This window comes from Rhamphochromis sp. 'chilingali', assembly GCF_963969265.1.
Source record: "Rhamphochromis sp. 'chilingali' genome assembly, chromosome: 6".
In the NCBI taxonomy this organism is placed as follows: Eukaryota; Metazoa; Chordata; class Actinopteri; order Cichliformes; family Cichlidae; genus Rhamphochromis; species Rhamphochromis sp. 'chilingali'.
The window spans coordinates 5,114,446-5,119,381 of NC_137933.1; positions in this window are offsets into that span (position 1 = coordinate 5,114,446).

Consider the following 4,936-nt stretch of genomic DNA (forward strand, 5'->3'; position numbering starts at 1 on the left):
TTTCTGGTCTGTTTCATGTTGCACATCACTCACCAGGACAAACCAAACTCTAATCAGGATTTTTAATTTTTAATTCAATTCAATTCAATTTCTTTATTGTCCCACAAGGGGAAATTAGTTTAGCAATTCAATTCAATTCAATTTTATTTATATAGCGCCAAATCACAACAAAAGTCGCCTCAAGGCGCTTCATAGATACAGAGAAAAACCCAACAATCATATGACCCCCTATGAGCAAGCACTTTGGCGACAGTGGGAAGGAAAAACTCCCTTTTAACAGGAAGAAACCTCCGGCAGAACCAGGCTCAGGGAGGGGCGGCCATCTGCTGCAACCGGTTGGGGTGAGAGAAGGAAGACAGGATAAAAGACATGCTGTGGAAGAGAGACAGAGGTTAATAACAGATATGATTCAATGCAGAGAGGTCTATTAATACATAGTGAGTGAGAAAGGTGACTGGAAAGGAAAAACTCAATGCATCATGGGAATCCCCCGGCAGCCTAAGTCTATTGCAGCATAACTAAGGGAGGATTCAGGATCACCTGGTCCAGCCCTAACTATATGCTTTAACAAAAAGGAAAGTTTTAAGCCTAATCTTGAAAGTAGAGATAGTGTCTGTCTCCCGAATCCAAACTGGAAGCTGGTTCCACAGAAGAGGGGCCTGAAAACTGAAGGCTCTGCCTCCCATTCTACTTTTAAATACTCTAGGAACAACAAGTAGGCCTGCAGAGCGAGAGCGAAGTGCTCTAATAGGGTGATATGGTACTACAAGGTCATTAAGATAAGATGGGGCCTGATTATTTAAGACCTTGTATGTGAGGAGCAGGATTTTGAATTCAATTCTGGATTTAACAGGAAGCCAATGAAGGGAAGCCAAAACAGGAGAAATATGCTCTCTCTTTCTAGTCCCTGTCAGGACTCTTGCTGCAGCATTTTGGATTAGCTGAAGGCTTTTCAGTGAGTTTTTAGGACATCCTGATAATAATGAGTTACAGTAGTCCAGCCTGGAAGTAATAAATGCATGAACTAGTTTTTCAGCGTCACTCTGAGACAGGATATTTCTAACTTTAGAGATGTTGCGCAAATGGAAGAAAGCAGTCTTACATATTTGTTTAATATGTGCGTTGAAGGACATATCCTGGTCAAAAATGACTCCAAGGTTCCTCACAGTGTTACTGGAGGCCAAGGTAATGCCATCCAGAGTAAGAATCTGGTTAGATACCATATTTCTAAGATTTTCAGGGCCGAGTACAATAACCTCAGTTTTATCTGAATTAAGAAGCAGAAAGTTAGCGGCCATCCAGGTCTTTATGTCTTTAAGACATTCCTGCAGTCTAACTAATTGGTGTGTGTTATCTGGCTTCATGGACAGATAGAGCTGGGTGTCATCTGCATAGCAGTGTAAATGTATGCTATGTCTTCTAATGATACTGCCTAAGGGAAGCATGTATAATGTAAACAGAATTGGTCCTAGCACTGAACCCTGTGGAACTCCATAATTAGCCTCAGTGTGTGAAGAGGACTCTCCATTTACATGCACAAATTGGAGTCTATTAGATAGATATGATACAAACCACTGCAGCACAGTACCTGTAATACCTACAGCATGTTCTAATCGCTCTAATAGGATATTATGGTCAACAGTATCGAACGCTGCACTGAGGTCTAGCAGGACAAGCACAGAGATGAGTCCACTGTCAGAGGCCATAAGAAGATCATTTGTAACCTTCACTAAAGCTGTTTCTGTGCTGTGATGAGCTCTGAAACCTGACTGAAACTCTTCAAATAAGCCATTCCTCTGCAGATGATCTGTTAGCTGTTTGACAACTACTCTTTCAAGGATTTTTGATATGAAAGGAAGGTTGGAGATTGGCCTATAATTAGCTAAGACTGCTGGGTCTAGAGATGCTTTTTGAGTAAAGGTTTAACTACAGCCAGCTTGAAGGCCTGTGGTACATAGCCGATTATTAGAGATAGGTTGATCATATTTAAGATCGAAGAATTAATTAATGGCAGGACTTCTTTGAGCAGTTTTGTAGGAATGGGGTCTAAAAGACACGTTGAAGGTTTGGAGTAAGTAATTATTGAAGTTAACTCAGAAAGATCAATTGGAGAAAAAGAGTCTAACTTAACATCAATGGTACTAAGAGTAGCTGTAGATAATATTACATCTGTGGGGTGATTATTGGTAATTTTTTCTCTAATGATAAAAATTTTATTTGTGAAGAAGTTCATGAAGTCATTACTAGTTAACGTTAAAGGGATGGTTGGCTCAACAGAGCTCTGACTTTTTGTCAGCCTGGCTACAGAGCTGAAGAGAAACCTAGGGTTGTTCTTATTTTCTTCAATCAGTGATGAATAGTAAGATGTTCTGGCTTTGCGGAGGGCTTTCTTATAAAGCAGCAAACTTTTTCTCCAGGCTAAATGATGATCCTCTAAATTTGTGACACGCCATTTCCTCTCCAGATTACGAGTCATCTGCTTTAGGCTACGTGTTTGAGAATTATACCACGGAGTCAGGTACTTCTGATTAGAGACCTTAGTTTTCACAGGAGCTACAGTATCCAGAGTCGTACGTAGTGAGGAGGTGAAATTATTAACAAGATAATCGACCTCTGTTGGAGTAGCGTTCAGATAGCTGCTCTGCTCTGTGTTGGTACAGGGCATTGAAGATGATAATAGTGGGTGGATTATATTCTTAAACTTAGTTACAGCGCTTTCAGAAAGACATCTACTTTGATAAAGTCTACTCTCCACCGCTGTGTAATCAATTATTGTAAATGTAAATGTTATCAGGAAATGATCAGACAGGAGAGGGTTTTTAGGAAACACCGTTAAATGTTCAGTTTCTATGCCATATGTTAAAACAAGATCTAGAGTGTGATTAAAGTGGTGGGTGGGTTCTTTTACATTTTGAGAGAAGCCAATTGAGTCTAATAACAGATTAAATGCCATGTTGAGGCTGTCATTTTTAGCATCTACATGGATGTTAAAATCACCCACAATAATTATTTTATCTGAGCTCAGAACTAAATTAGATATAAAGTCTGAGAAATCAGACAGAAACTCTGTGTAAGGCCCAGGTGGACAATAGATGATAACAAGTAAGACTGGTTTCTGAGTTTCACAGCTGGGGTGGACAATGTTAAGCATCAGGCTTTCAAATGAATTAAAAGTCTGTCTTGGTCTTTCATTAATTAACAGGCTGGTGTGAAAAATTGCTGCCACACCGCCCCCTCGGCCTGTGCTTCGAGGTTTCTGGTAGTTAGAATGACTCGGGGTGTTGATTCATTTAAACTAACATAATCATCCTGCTGCAACCAGGTTTCTGTAAGGCAGAGTAAATCAATTTGTTGATCAATTATTAAGTCATGTACTAACAGAGACTTGGAGGAGAGAGACCTAATATTTAATAATCCACATTTCACTGTTTTACTCTTTGGTTCAGATGTGGATACTGTATTGTTCTTTCTTTGTAATTGTTTATGTTTAAGTTGTTTGTTGCTGGTTTTTAGTTTGTTTTTTGTCTGTTTGGGAGCTGACACAGTCTCTATGGAGATGGGTTTTTGGGGGGGTAGCAGGAGGAGAGAAGCTGCAGAGAAGCGTGTAAGACTGCAACTCTGCTTCCTGGTCCCAACTCTGGATAGTCATATTTTGGGGGGTTTAATAAATTTGTCCATATTTCTAGAAATGAGAGCTGCTCCATCCAAAGTGGGATGGATGCCGTCTCTCCTAACAAGACCAGGTTTCCTCCAGAAGGTTTGCCAATTATCTATGAAGCCCACATCGTTTCTGGGACACCACTCAGACAGCCAGCAATTTAAGGAGAACATGCGGCTAAACATGTCACTCCTGGTCTGATTGGGGAGGGGACCAGAGAAAACTACAGAGTCCGACATTGTTTTGGCAAAGTTGCACACCGATTCAATATTGATTTTAGTGACCTCCGATTGGCGTAACCGGGTGTCATTACTGCCGACGTGAATTATGATTTTACTGAATTTAGCAGCAGGATATAAATAAACAGAACAATACTATAAAATAATAATGACAATAATAGTGATAGAAAGTCCAAGGGCAGTTATTTGCCATTGAGGAGACAAGCCCTGAAATTTTGCTAGCAGTTTTTAGCAGAAGTCCCAACCGATTCTTATTCTTCACCGTCAGGTTACCAAACCAGGCAGCGATACAAAAGGACATCACAGATTCGATAAAACTTCTATAAAACAAGGACAACATCTCAGATGAGACATTAAAAGATCTCATTTTCCTTAAAAAGAACAGTCGTTGTTGAACTTTTTTAGTAGTGGCATCAGCATGAGATTCAAAACACAGTTTATGGTCAAGTACCACACCTAGATATTTATAACTCTCAACGATCCCAATATCGGCAGTTTTAATGATAGTGGGTGATGAGCTATAAGAGGACTTCCTAAAATCAATAATCATGTCTTTAGTTTTTGACACGTTAAGTGAAAGGAAGGACTCATCACACCAATTCACAAAATCATCTACAACCTGTCCATGGCCTGACTCGCCCCCACAAGAAGACTGACGATTACTGTGTCATCACCAAACTTCAGGATGTGTCTGTTCGTGAAATTGCTGCAACACTCACTCGTGTACAGAATGAACAGAAGGGCAGAGAGGCAGCATGCTGGGGTGATGCAGTAGAGGAGGAGAGCACATCAGAAAACACATGATTCACCATCACGCATTGTGACCTATTAGTCAGAAAGTCTGTCACCCAGCCGACCAGACTAGTGTCAAGCTTGAAATGATTGTAAAGCCTGTCAGCAAGTAAGAAGGGTTGAATTGTATTGAATGCCGATGAAAAGTCAGCAAATAATAATCTTGCATGTGGGTGGGGGGCCTCAAGATGCTTATACAAGAGATGCAGGAGTGTGACAGCAGCATCCTCCACACCTCTCCCTGCTC